Source organism: Schistocerca nitens, chromosome 1, assembly GCF_023898315.1.
Source record: "Schistocerca nitens isolate TAMUIC-IGC-003100 chromosome 1, iqSchNite1.1, whole genome shotgun sequence".
In the NCBI taxonomy this organism is placed as follows: Eukaryota; Metazoa; Arthropoda; class Insecta; order Orthoptera; family Acrididae; genus Schistocerca; species Schistocerca nitens.
In genome coordinates this window covers 278,411,781-278,427,123 of record NC_064614.1, presented here as the reverse complement: position 1 = coordinate 278,427,123, position 15,343 = coordinate 278,411,781, and the positions used below count along the sequence as shown (strand labels likewise).

General features: G+C 42.3%; 1 non-coding gene across 1 annotated transcript; it reads right to left on the bottom strand.

The window, feature by feature from the left end:
- Window positions 1–14,727: 14,727 nt before the first annotated feature.
- On the bottom strand, window positions 14,728–14,802 carry Trnat-ugu (transfer RNA threonine (anticodon UGU)). The gene has a single exon. It is a non-coding gene; the product is annotated as a tRNA-Thr (tRNA).
- Between the last annotated feature and the right edge of the window lie 541 nt (window positions 14,803–15,343).

Below are 15,343 nucleotides of genomic sequence, written 5' to 3'. Positions count from 1 at the left end.
ATACAAAGCATTGTTTTATGCATTATTCAGAAGTCATCATTCAAAATAGGAGCTAATGAATGGCATAGTATTAACATAATTCACTTAGTTATAATAGTCATTGGCACTCATTGGCCACTTACAAAGCATTTTTTTTATTTTTTTATGCATTATTCAGAAGTCATCATTCAAAATGAGTTAATTATTGGCATAGCATTTATACATAATTAATCTAATTATAGTAATCATTGGCATCATAGGTCATCTTATTACAGTAATCAGTGGCATTCATTGGCCAGCTACAAAGCATTTTTTTATGCATTATTCAGAAGTGATCATTCAAAACAAGCGTTAATTATTAGCATAGCATTTCTAGAGTGTAACAAAAATATTATTTACAGAAATTATGCGCATAGTATTTATGCATTATTACAAAGCATCATTCAGTATTATTCAGAAGTCATTATTGAAGTGACATACTATTCAGAGCTGATAAGTATTACTCAGAACTCTCTTAAACTGGTAGCATTATTTGGGACTGGTAATACATATTTTTTTTTTTTTTTGCTCGCAATGCATTGCGTTGGGATCGATAATTAATTGCTGGGGCATAACAATATTTGCTTTTGAGTTATTGCTGCAAATGAAGATGTGTAACGTCATTCGTCATGAGTCAGCTGTAGCAAGGTTATGAAACAAGTAGAGTATATGCGGTCACATTCATAAATGACATAGGTTTAATGTACAACTGCTTATAGCACATTAATTTCATGAATAATTTCTCCTGAAAAATATACAAAAATGGATTATTAAACTGAAAGAAGAAACGCATATTATGCTGAAAAGTAGTGAACTTCGAATTAACAGGTAGTGAAATGTGTATAAAAATATATATGTTCTCTAGCTGTCCTTTCCAAAACCTTCAGTCATCATACCATGCGATATAAGACATACTGTCAAAACGAACTGCAACAAATACTTAAATAACTACATAGCATCTCTTAACTAACAATAAGTCTATAAACTTCATCATTATTTTCATCTGCAAAGAAAAAACTTCATTATCCATATTATCATAACTCCATTATTATCATCACCTGTAAAGAAAAACTTCATTATCCATAGTAGCATATTCTTCATCATTATTCATCACCATTCATTATCATCTGCAAAAAACTCACTTCATTATTCATTATACAACTATTCCTCGCTAAAACTAAGATGTGTAGTTCTGTCTGACAGCCTGCATCAATCGCCTCGTATTCTGAAAGAAAACATTAGTTAAGACTGCTATCATACGATGTGTATAGTATATTCCTGTTAATGCTTGTTAATTCTGATCCATTTTCTCTACGTCACGAGGTATTGCATCTTCTTTCGTTCATTCCGAAGGTGAAATTCCCATTTCTGTTTAATTTATTTCGTTTACACGTTATTTCTTTCTGAAAATGATGAACAAAGATTAATGTCTTGCATTTAATTCATATACCCATTAAATAAAAACTGGTTTATAGTAACATAATTGAGCATATAGCATAGGACGACAGAAAACGTAAATATGTCAAAAACATCGACAGTGTTCAGAAGCAAAAATGTACACAGTGTATCACAATGTAGCAGCAAAAAAAAAAAAAAAGGAGTCACGATGTTGAGATATCATAAGGCAAAAATGTTAAAGTCAACTGGTGTTTGTTATATCTTAAATATTTCATAGTGCATACAAACAAAACAGGAAAACAATCATACACACATAAAAATGGAAAATATGCACGGTCTGATGTGTAACGACAAGAAAAGCGACCTGCTAACCTTACCTTGCCGGGCACTTGCGAAGAAAAAATACGACAATCATCAGTAAGTAGTCACATAAATATAATTGCATAAGTGGTCAAAAAATGTGTAAGTTTATCTGGAAAAATTTGCACGGTCTGATGTGTAACGACAAGAAAAGCGACCTGCTAACCTTACCTTGCCGGGCACTTGCCAAGAAAAAATACGACAATCATCAGTAAGTGTTCATGTGGATATAATTGCAAAATTGGTCATAAAAAATTAGGAAATGGCATTACAGTGTGATAAATCATAAAGTATGTTCATTCAATAGAAGGTTTGATGTTGGATATGTGGTGGTTCCCTTTGGTTTTTCTGGTTCTCAAAGTTTAGACGTGTACTACATTGGAGTGAGGAATGCTGCGAATCCGATATGGACCTGCGTTTAGAAGCTCAAATTTACTGCATCTACTCTTTCTTCTGTTGGATAAATAGTGTGTACGTACTAATATCTTCTGTCCAATGTGAAAGTCACGGCGTGTACAAACCTGCTTTTGCTGTCTTCTCCGGCGCTCTGCGGCACGTTTGATGTTGTTCAGCGCAATGTCAATTATTTCATTGTGTCGTAGTCGACGAGATGTAGGAAAGGTTACTAATTCTTTAATTTTGTTAGGTGGTTCAACATTTTTCAGTATAACAGACGGAGATAGCATAGTAGATTCATTTGGTATGGAATTAATTACATCTTGGAATGAGAGTATGTATGTGTCCCAATCAATATTTTTTTTATGGCAGTATATTCTACACAGTTTACCAATTTCTTTCATTAATCGTTCACAAGGGTTCGAAGAAGCATGGTACCTGGATATATAGATCGGAGAAATGTTTCTGGCTCGTAACATACGTGTCCATATAGCACATCGAAACTGTGATCCATTGTCGGAAATTACTTTCAACACATGCCCTACATGAAATAGAAAATGTTTTACAAATGCTTTCGAAACAGTTTTAGCAGTAGCTTTGCGTAACGGAGTGAAGGTAACAAATTTTGAAGTGAGTTCAACAGCGACAAAGATGTAGCAAAAACCTCTATTAGTTCTGGGAATCGACCAAAAATGTCTACAGCGGCCATATGTCTCAATTTAACAGGTACAATGGGATGTAATGCGGGAACATGTGAAGTCGTGTCTGATTTAGCTTTCTGGCAGATTTTACATGACGCTAAAGCTCGTCGTATACGTTTCTCCATGTTGGTAAAATAACAGTTCTGTCTCAGTACAAGAAAACATTTTCTGGCTCCGTTATGTGCGAAACTTAAATGAGTATACGAGATTAATTTGTTAACAAGTTCGTCAGGAATGCATAATAACCAATTGTTGCTGTCAGGAAGAAAGCGGCGAAACAGAATGTCATTGCGTACAGTGTAATGGTTTCTAATGGAATCATTATTCCTATCTTGCCAAAGGTGTTTAATTTCTTTCCATACGTTGTCTTTATTCTGCTCCTGTGCTATGTCTTGTAATGACGATGAAATGAAATTTTCAAATGCAACTTGTTGAATGTACATGACGCTGAAATTTGCTTTGCAGAAGTTGGTTGCGATGACTTGCTGATTGTTGTTAAGAGAACGGGATAGTGTGTCTGCTACAATATTTTGGGTACCGGGAATGTGAACAATTGTAAAATTAAATTCCTGCAAATAAAGTTTCCATCTACTTAATCTGTCGTGTGTAAATTTAGCCGAAAGTAAAAATTGTATCGCTCTATAATCTGTGTAAACGGTAGTGTGTCTTCCATAAAGAAAATTCCTAAATCTGGTAAAAGCCCATACAACACATCATGATTCAAGTTTTGTAACAGAATAATTTCGTTCAGCAGGTGACAGAATGCGACTTGCAAAAGCGATGTTTTCAATTACTGTACAACCATCTTCTTCAATTTCCTGAAAAATATGTACGCCTAAAGCGGTGTTAGAACTGTCGGTGGCAATAGAAAAATTTCTGGTAAGATCTGGGTGCGATAAAAGTGGAGCATTCAACAAGGCTTGTTTCAGGTTCACAAATTCAGAATGTGCTTGCTTATCCCAGGACCAAATACACTCCTGGAAATGGAAAAAAGAACACATTGACACCGGTGTGTCAGACCCACCATACTTGCTCCGGACACTGCGAGAGGGCTGTACAAGCAATGATCACACGCACGGCACAGCGGACACACCAGGAACCGCGGTGTTGGCCGTCGAATGGCGCTAGCTGCGCAGCATTTGTGCACCGCCGCCGTCAGTGTCAGCCAGTTTGCCGTGGCATACGGAGCTCCATCGCAGTCTTTAACACTGGTAGCATGCCGCGACAGCGTGGACGTGAACCGTATGTGCAGTTGACGGACTTTGAGCGAGGGCGTATAGTGGGCATGCGGGAGGCCGGGTGGACGTACCGCCGAATTGCTCAACACGTGGGGCGTGAGGTCTCCACAGTACATCGATGTTGTCGCCAGTGGTCGGCGGAAGGTGCACGTGCCCGTCGACCTGGGACCGGACCGCAGCGACGCACGGATGCACGCCAAGACCGTAGGATCCTACGCAGTGCCGTAGGGGACCGCACCGCCACTTCCCAGTAAATTAGGGACACTGTTGCTCCTGGGGTATCGGCGAGGACCATTCGCAACCGTCTCCATGAAGCTGGGCTACGGTCCCGCACACCGTTAGGCCGTCTTCCGCTCACGCCCCAACATCGTGCAGCCCGCCTCCAGTGGTGTCGCGACAGGCGTGAATGGAGGGACGAATGGAGACGTGTCGTCTTCAGCGATGAGAGTCGCTTCTGCCTTGGTGCCAATGATGGTCGTATGCGTGTTTGGCGCCGTGCAGGTGAGCGCCACAATCAGGACTGCATACGACCGAGGCACACAGGGCCAACACCCGGCATCATGGTGTGGGGAGCGATCTCCTACACTGGCCGTACACCACTGGTGATCGTCGAGGGGACACTGAATAGTGCACGGTACATCCAAACCGTCATCGAACCCATCGTTCTACCATTCCTAGACCGGCAAGGGAACTTGCTGTTCCAACAGGACAATGCACGTCCGCATGTATCCTGTGCCACCCAACGTGCTGTAGAAGGTGTAAGTCAACTACCCTGGCCAGCAAGATCTCCGGACCTGTCCCCCATTGAGCATGTTTGGGACTGGATGAAGCGTCGTCTCACGCGGTCTGCACGTCCAGCACGAACGCTGGTCCAAGTGAGGCGCCAGGTGGAAATGGCATGGCAAGCCGTTCCACAGGACTACATCCAGCATCTCTACGATCGTCTCCATGGGAGAATAGCAGCCTGCATTGCTGCGAAAGGTGGATATACACTGTACTAGTGCCGACATTGTGCATGCTCTGTTGCCTGTGTCTATGTGCCTGTGGTTCTGTCAGTGTGATCATGTGATGTATCTGACCCCAGGAATGTGTCAATAAAGTTTCCCCTTCCTGGGACAATGAATTCACGGTGTTCTTATTTCAATTTCCAGGAGTGTAGTGTTTTTACCTGTCATTTGACATAATCTAGGGGTGTCTAAAGCAGAGTAATGAATAAATTTACGAAAAAAGTTAATTAAACCCAAAAAACTGCGTAGTTGTTTCTTCGTCGTAGGAACAGTAATGTCACGTACAGCTTGAAGTTTTTCCGGGTCAGGCGCAATGCCTTCTGCAGAAATTACACGTCCAAGAAATTTTATACCAATTTTGCCAAAGTGCGATTTACTGAGATTAACTGTGAGTCCTTGTGCACGAAAAGTTTGCAACAGTCGTTGTGTTCAGACCAGTTAGCTTCTGAAATAAGAATGTCGTCTACGTACGTTGTGATTCAGACTTTAAGTTCTGTCGGAAGTATTGTATTCAAACCGCGAATAAAAGCTGCTGAAGAAATTGTTAAACCGAACGGTAATTTACAAAATTGATAATAATCACCAAAACAGAGAAATTCTGTGTACTTTCTGCAGTTTGGATGGAGCTGAATTTGCCAAAATCCCGATTTCAAATCTAATGTGGAATAAATAGCAGTACCATGAAATTTCTGTAGAAGTTTTTCTAGTGTCTGTGGGCGATCTGTTTCATTAATAATAATGTCATTGATGTGACGCGAATCAAGTACGAGGCGAAGTGAAACATCCTTTTTCTTAACAATATGGAGCGGGTTTATGTACGGACTAAATGCCGGTTCAATAATTCCTTGGTCAAGCATAGCTTGCAATTCTTTCTTAACTTGTTCTCTATGAATATACGGAATGGGATAATGCTTGGCTTTAGATGTGTCGTGCTGTTTAACTTGAAATTCATACATAAAACCGGACATAGTACCAGGAACGTTGTCAAAAACTGGAGCTTGCTGTAAAAGAATTTTGTGTAGTAGCGTGCGTTCGTCGTCTGTATTTGCACAGCTCTGTTTAACTTTATCAGAAATTATCTGTATAACGTCACAGTCGGCTTCGTCTGGAGTATTATAGTTGTGTACGTACGTATCTGTGAACAATGTGGAATTACAGTCTATGTTACGTGATGCGGAAATGACCTCTGTACGATTAATTGTTTTTTCTTCCGCAGATAATGAGTGCTGAAATTCTAAAGCCAGTTGTACATTTTCATCCTTTAACATTAAATAGGAGTTTTGAAAGTCAATATTTGCGTCGTGTTGTACCAGAAAATTCGTACCGAAAATAATGTCTGTCGTCAATAAGGGAATAATCCAAAAATTTGAGTGAAATGTATGACCTGCAATACCAAATGATAAATGTGTCTGTAATTTTACATCCACTCCTTTACTAGATACTGCTCCTTTTACTTTCGTTTTGCCTAATGGTAACGTAGGATAGGTATTCTCTTTGTTACACTCGTTGAAAGTTTCTTCGTTTATAACTGACATAGGTGATCCAGAACGGATTACTGCTGAAAATTTCGATGATCCAATTTTAACTTCGATGACAGGGTGTGAAATGGTTTTTTGAATAACTGGTCTTTCCTGCAAAAGAGTGTCTCGGATGTCGTCAAAAGTAATTACATTTTCGTGAACAAGATTCTGTGTATCTGAAGTATTGCTTACGTTGCTGGAAGATGCAACCTGTACTGTATCTAGTCAAATTCTATCTGACGTGTAATTATTTTCAGGAGGATGCTGTGGCATTTCGACTATTTGAACTGTTCTGTTATTTCTTCCTGACGTATTACGTTCTGGATGGTATCTACTGTCTGGTTCATTCATGATAATATGTTGTTGCTGATGTTCTTGCTGCTGATAAGATCGACTGTTATTAAATGTACGCTGAAAATTGTGCTCATTATTTTTACGTCTGTCATGATAGTCATTTCTATACGGTGCAGTGCGATAGGAATTGAAATAGTGTGTTTTCTGTACGTACTGATTCCCTTGTTGCTGTGCGTTACTATTTGTTGGGGCCGACGCTATACGCGTACGCGGCGAAACATTAAAGCTTGGTTGACCTTGTGCATTACATTGTTGGTTAGGTATGCTAACCGGTTGGTATTGTTGCTGTTGCGGAGAAAAACCTCTATTGTTTCCAAAATGTGCTTCCTGTTTCTGATAATTTTGACGATACTGATAATTAAAATTTTGTCTGTTATTAAAGTTCTGGTGGTTGTCGTTCCTAAAGCGTCTATTACCTTTGCTATTGAAATTGCGTGGCTGATCGTAATTGCTGTATGTTTGTTGACCTTGGTTATTACATGAAAAATTTTTGTTTATAAAGGAATAATCCGATTGCTGCACTTCCAGAAGCTGTAACAGATCTCTGAATGCCGAAATATTTTCTTTCTGCTGACCCGTTAAAAGTGACACTCTTAATGATCGTGGTAATTTAGAAATACATAATTGAATAAGTGCAGATTCACTGTATGGTTCACTTAAGTACTGGTTTTGTTGGACAATGTGATCAAAAAATTGCGTGACAGTGTAAAAATTTGAGTTCTCATAATTCGGTAAGCTAATTAATTGATCCTTAATTCCGCGCTGTGTCGTCTTCGACCAATACGCTGACAGAAAAGCATTCTGAAATTCTTCTACCGAGTAGCATTGTCTCGCGATCGGTCTCATACGAGTTGCAGGTTCGCCTTCCAAAAAACTGCAAATAAATTCAAGTTTGTGTGTTACGGGCCAAGTCAGTGGAAAAGCAAAGCTAAATTGTTGTATCCAATTCAAGGGGTGAATCTGTGTTCTGTCATTTTTAAATACTTTAAATTTTCTCACTGATAGAAAATGTTTGTAATCAAAATTATCGTATCTCTATGTCTGAACAGGTTCACGATTGTATGAGAATCTATTTGTCTGTGACTGTTCAGAATCTAAGTCACGTACTCTCTGTAAATTACCTAAATTATACTGGCTGTGTGAGTGTGAGAAATGTTCGGAATGTGCCATATGCTGTGACGTGTTATTAACTGAAATACACTCCTGGAAATGGAAAAAAGAACACATTGGCACCGGTGTGTCAGACCCACCATACTTGCTCCGGACACTGCGAGAGGGCTGTACAAGCAATGATCACACGCACGGCACAGCGGACACACCAGGAACCGCGGTGTTGGCCGTCGAATGGCGCTAGCTGCGCAGCATTTGTGCACCGCCGCCGTCAGTGTCAGCCAGTTTGCCGTGGCATACGGAGCTCCATCGCAGTCTTTAAAACTGGTAGCATGCCGTGACAGCGTGGACGTGAACCGTATGTGCAGTTGACGGACTTTGAGCGAGGGCGTATAGTGGGCATGCGGGAGGCCGGGTGGACGTACCGCCGAATTGCTCAACACGTGGGGCGTGAGGTCTCCACAGTACATCGATGTTGTCGCCAGTGGTCGGCGGAAGGTGCACGTGCCCGTCGACCTGGGACCGGACCGCAGCGACGCACGGATGCACGCCAAGACCGTAGGATCCTACGCAGTGCCGTAGGGGACCGCACCGCCACTTCCCAGCAAATTAGGGACACTGTTGCTCCTGGGGTATCGGCGAGGACCATTCACAACCGTCTCCATGAAGCTGGGCTACGGTCCCGCACACCGTTAGGCCGTCTTCCGCTCACGCCCCAACATCGTGCAGCCCGCCTCCAGTGGTGTCGCGACAGGCGTGAATGGAGGGACGAATGGAGACGTGTCGTCTTCAGCGATGAGAGTCGCTTCTGCCTTGGTGCCAATGATGGTCGTATGCGTGTTTGGCGCCGTGCAGGTGAGCGCCACAATCAGGACTGCATACGACCGAGGCACACAGGGCCAACACCCGTCATCATGGTGTGGGGAGCGATCTCCTACACAGGCCATACACCACTGGTGATCGTCGAGGGGACACTGAATAGTGCACGGTACATCCAAACCGTCATTGAACCCATCGTTCTACCATTCCTAGACTGGCAAGGGAACTTGCTGTTCCAACAGGACAATGCACGTCCGCATGTATCCCGTGCCACCCAACGTGCTCTAGAAGGTGTAAGTCAACTACCCTGGCCAGCAAGATCTCCGGATCTGTCCCCCATTGAGCATGTTTGGGACTGGATGAAGCGTCGTCTCACGCGGTCTGCACGTCCAGCACGAACGCTGGTCCAACTGAGGCGCCAGGTGGAAATGGCATGGCAAGCCGTTCCACAGGACTACATCCAGCATCTCTACGATCGTCTCCATGGGAGAATAGCAGCCTGCATTGCTGCGAAAGGTGGATATACACTGTACTAGTGCCGACATTGTGCTTGCTCCGTTGCCTGTCTCTATGTGCCTGTGGTTTTGTCAGTGTGATCATGTGATGTATCTGACCCCAGGAATGTGTCAATAAAGTTTCCCCTTCCTGGGACAATGAATTCACGGTGTTCTTATTTCAATTTCCAGGAGTGTATTTTTTATCTCTGTCACTTCTTGCTGTAAAGTTGACAATTTTCTACGTAATGTATTATTAGACGAATCTATCTCACAGACTGTCTGCTGTAAATTTTGGAATTCAGGTGTCTGATTAAACGAAATCGGTGAAGTATCATCTGATTTGCTGTCATTATTACTTTCGATAACATCAATACGACTGGCCAATTCATCATATTTTTCAGTCAGTATTTTTACCTGTTCATCGTTTTTATTATCACAAGCATTAATTTGTTTTTGTATTTTACGTGTGGTTTCGTTCAATTTTTTAACGTCTGCTTTGATGGCATCGGGATCCTGTATTAATTCTAATTGTTCAAGTATGTCGGTCAGTGTCTGAAAGTCTACTGTGTGTGTATCTGTTTTTGATTTGAGATCGGAAATTTCATCACGCAATTCGGTGTTCAACTGTTTGATAGTATTAATTTCGTCCGATACTGCAGCAATATTGTTGTCTACGAATGTTTTTGCTTTCGTAAACAATTTACGTTTATCTTCCTGTCTCTGTGCGGTAATTGTTTCCATGAATTGTCGCTTTACTTTATTCTGTTCCTGTATAAGTTTACGGAAACGCGTTTCACTGTTTTGTAGGTGATGATTAAAACGTTCGTCAGTTTGACTGCTTTGTTGGTCGAATTTCGCGTCTACTTTTGCATCCAGTGTGCGCGAAAGTTGTGCTGTCATTAATTTAAACTCCTCGCGTAACTGTGTTGTGTTTTCAGAGCATTGTTTAGTGACTGCACTAATTTCGTGTCTAAGTGATTCTGTTGTGGCTGCTTGCATATCCCTTAGTTCTTGAGCAACAGATCTAATTTCTTCACTACTTTTCCTAGCACAAGCCTCAATTTCCTCACGCATTGTTCCTTAGTATCATGACATTGTGCGGCAACGGCTGTAATCTGTTCACTAAGCTGCCTGGAATTGTTGTCTAGTTTTTCATTCAACTGTTTGGAACTGTTGTCTTGTTTTTCATTAAGGTTGTTCAAAATGGTTCAAATGGCTCTGAGCACTATGGGACTCAACTGCTGTGGTCATAAGTCCCCTAGAACTTAGAACTACTTAAACCTAACTAACCTAAGGACATCACACAACACCCAGCCATCACGAGGCAGAGAAAATCCCTGACCCCGCCGGGAATCGAACCCGGGAACCCGGGCGTGGGAAGCGAGAACGCTACCGCACGACCACGAGATGCGGGCCATTAAGGTTGTCTTGTTTTTTATTAAGTTGTTTGAAATTTTCACTAACTTGTTTGTTGTGTTCATTAAGATGTTTAAAATTTTCACTAAACTGTACCAATAATGCCATAACTTGATCCATGCCAATATTAGCTACTGTATTCTCTGTGCTGTGTGATGGTGTATGTCCATTTGTCACGTTTTCTGTAATCATTTGGTCATTCTGTAATTCTTCAAAATGTTTGCTAATCGGATGTGCACTGTTAGTCACTACCTCGGAAACAGATAAATCTGTCGTACTTTGAGAACACTGTTCATTTTCGTTAGAAAAAATTATCTGTTCATTACGTAAATTTTGCAAACTGGGTGTGTCAAGCTGGACAGCGTTCATTGTAACAGAACGTCCCGCGTCATCAACTGTCGTCAAATTAACAGAGGACATAATTGAATTTATTTGTTCATCATTAGGATTAAAATCATTACTAGCGGTCGGTACGCACTGATTGTCTATAACTAGGGGATTATCATCATTACACTTCGTGTCGCAAGTACTAACGGTCAAATTATTCGAGTCGGTTATTTCACTCATTACACATCATGATGTACTGTCAACAGTTTTTCGCGGCATTTTTCACAAAACAAAATTATTCACAAATGAAACAAAGACAATGCAAAATGCAACAAACACTATTACAACAAAGAGCAACAAATTGCCGATGATCTGTGAAAGAAAGATTGACAAATTAGTAAATGCGTTGCGCCAGATGCAAACTACATTTAAGTAAATAAGAGCAGATATATGACTACTTATCAGAAGATTCACAAAGAAATACGATCCTGGCCGGATGTCGCCATGTGTAACCTCCCCACACAAAATAAAAAATGAAAATGGAGCCAAGTATAGCCTCGCCACAAAAAATAATTAAATGAATTTTTTTAATATTGTGACCTCTGAACAAAATTGGCTCCCATTTATTGTCTGTGTGCAGAAATGCATTCACATTTAATGTTACCACAAAATTCTTTTCTCATTTAATGTCGAGTTCGAAACAGAGAAATTCTTAAACACCAAAATAATAATAAAAAAAATTGTAACCTGATGGCTTTTATGAGGACAGCAGCGCTGACCTTCAGCCCTGTATTCTGAATAAAAAAAGCAAAAAAATTCTTACCTCAATAAAACTGCAATTATATCTGCTCTTAATTAGTCATTTTTCGACACAGCTTCGTGCAATGCAGGCGTATATTTTTTTTTATTCTTGGAAGCAATAATAATGCATTGGAAATTCTTTAAATTGAAATGAATGTTTTTCTTTAAAAGAGTTGCTTTATATTATAAAAATTATATTGGGCCATTTCTTAGAACAAATTAAATTACAATTAACATACATTATTAAATATGCACTAGGCTGCTTCTTTACCTTCTACAACAATACTCATCCTCCAGAGTCCTGACCAGAGTCGCGAGCAGAGCACACATGCGACGCATGCCGACTCCCGCCGACTCACGCGGACTACACCACACTACTACTGTCGACTCGCGCAGTCAGGCGCAGACTAGCGACAAGCAACAGCTAACGACAAACTACTCTCTGGTCAGAGATTCTGTCATGCCTCGCCCATCGCCGGCAAAGCATACGTCTTACAATATATATATATATATATATATATATATATATATATATATATATATATATATATATTCCTGGAAATGGAAAAAAGAACACATTGACACCGGTGTGTCAGACCCACCATACTTGCTCCGGACACTGCGAGAGGGCTGTACAAGCAATGATCACACGCACGGCACAGCGGACACACCAGGAACCGCGGTGTTGGCCGTCGAATGGCGCTAGCTGCGCAGCATTTGTGCACCGCCGCCGTCAGTGTCAGCCAGTTTGCCGTGGCATACGGAGCTCCATCGCAGGCTTTAACACTGGTAGCATGCCGCGACAGCGTGGACGTGAACCGTATGTGCAGTTGACGGACTTTGAGCGAGGGCGTATAGTGGGCATGCGGGAGGCCGGGTGGACGTACCGCCGAATTGCTCAACACGTGGGGCGTGAGGTCTCCACAGTACATCGATGTTGTCGCCAGTGGTCGGCGGAAGGTGCACGTGTCCGTCGACCTGGGACCGGACCGCAGCGACGCACGGATGCACGCCAAGACCGTAGGATCCTACGCAGTGCCGTAGGGGACCGCACCGCCACTTCCCAGCAAATTAGGGACACTGTTGCTCCTGGGGTATCGGCGAGGACCATTCGCAACCGTCTCCATGAAGCTGGGCTACGGTCCCGTACACCGTTAGGCCGTCTTCCGCTCACGCCCCAACATCGTGCAGCCCGCCTCCAGTGGTGTCGCGACAGGCGTGAATGGAGGGACGAATGGAGACGTGTCGTCTTCAGCGATGAGAGTCTCTTCTGCCTTGGTGCCAATGATGGTCGTATGCGTGTTTGGCGCCGTGCAGGTGAGCGCCACAATCAGGACTGCATACGACCGAGGTACACAGGGCCAACACCCGGCATCATGGTGTGGGGAGCGATCTCCTACACTGGCCGTACACCACTGGTGATCGTCGAGGGGACACTGAATAGTGCACGGTACATCCAAACCGTCATCGAACCCATCGTTCTACCATTCCTAGACCGGCAAGGGAACTTGCTGTTCCAACAGGACAATGCACGTCCGCATGTATCCCGTGCCACCCAACGTGCTCTAGAAGGTGTAAGTCAACTACCCTGGCCAGCAAGATCTCCGGATCTGTCCCCCATTGAGCATGTTTGGGACTGGATGAAGCGTCGTCTCACGCGGTCTGCACGTCCAGCACGAACGCTGGTCCAACTGAGGCGCCAGGTGGAAATTGCATGGCAAGCCGTTCCACAGGACTACATCCAGCATCTCTACGATCGTCTCCATGGGAGAATAGCAGCCTGCATTGCTGCGAAAGGTGGATATACACTGTACTAGTGCCGACATTGTGCATGCTCTGTTGTCTGTGTCTATGTGCCTGTCAGTGTGATCATGTGATGTGTCTGACCCCAGGAATGTGTCAATAAAGTTTCCCCTTCCTGGGACAATGAATTCACGGTGTTCTTATTTCAATTTCCAGGAGTATATATATATATATATATATATATATATATATATATATATATATATATATATATATATATATGATGACTTTTGAAGATTATTAAGGTAAATACATTGTTTGTTCTCTATCAAAATCTTTCATTTGCTAACTATGCCTATCAGTAGTTAGTACCTTCAGTAGTTAGAATCTTTTATTTAGCTGGCAGTATTGGCACAGGCGTTGATGTACTTCATTGGGGACATGTATTGCAGTAGTTCGGGTAACAAGGATTTTTGTGAGGTAAGTGATTCATGAAAGTTATAGCTTATTGTTATTCATGAAATGGTAATTAAATAGACACCCTAGCTGCAAACAGGCGTTGATGTACTTCATTGGGGACATGTTGAAAATGTGTGCCCCGACCGGGACTCGAACCCGGGATCTCCTGCTTACATGGCAGACGCTCTATCCATCTGAGCGTCTGCGGGCACAGAGGATAGTTCGTCTGCAGGGACTTATCCCTTGCACGCTCCCCGTGAGGTTCACATTCCCAACATGTCCACACCACTACATTCGCCTAATAGATGTTTGCCCATCATAACCATTACTCGTGGCAGATTAATCTACCAAGTCCCGTACGAGTCCGGGCATAGCGTGTGCGTTCGCACAAGAAGGTCAATGGCCGGGAAGCCATATTTTTATATGACGGTAGTATCTGTTCCCGAAAGAACAGTTACCGTTGATGACCATGCAGCTTTGCTAGAAATGAAATGATAATTAAATAGACACCCTAGCTGCAAACAGGCGTTGATGTACTTCATTGGGGACATGTTGAAAATGTTTGCCCCGACCGGGACTCGAACCCGGGATCTCCTGCTTACATGGCAGACGCTCTATCCATCTGAGCCACCGCGGGCACGGAGGATAGTGCGTCTGCAGGGATTCGAGTCCCGGTCGGGGCACACATTTTCAACATGTCCCCAATGAAGTACATCAACGCCTGTTTGCAGCTAGGGTGTCTATTTAATTATCATTTCATTTCTAGCAAAGCTGCATGGCCATCCACGGTAACTGTTCTTTCGGGAATAGATACTACCGTCATATAAAATATTGTTAGTCAGTGCCATTCTTTTGTAAGGATTATCGAAAGTCAGATTCCGTTGCGCTAAAAAAAATAATAATTATTGTGTGTTAGTTATTCTATTGACTAGAATAAGTAAAGAGAGAAATGTCTTGAGTACGCTCAGTTTTGCTCATCTGTTTGAAAATCAAATAACGTAAGAGGTTTATCAGCACAGTAATTCATTAATTTTTCTAAGGAGACGTTTCAACTCTTGGCATTGTGGATCTTGCAATGTTTAATTCCCTATCGACTCCCGAAACGGAATGTCCCATGCGTGTAGCTCAAACAACCATTCTGTGTTCAAAGTCTGTTAAGTCCTGTCGTGCGGCCACAAT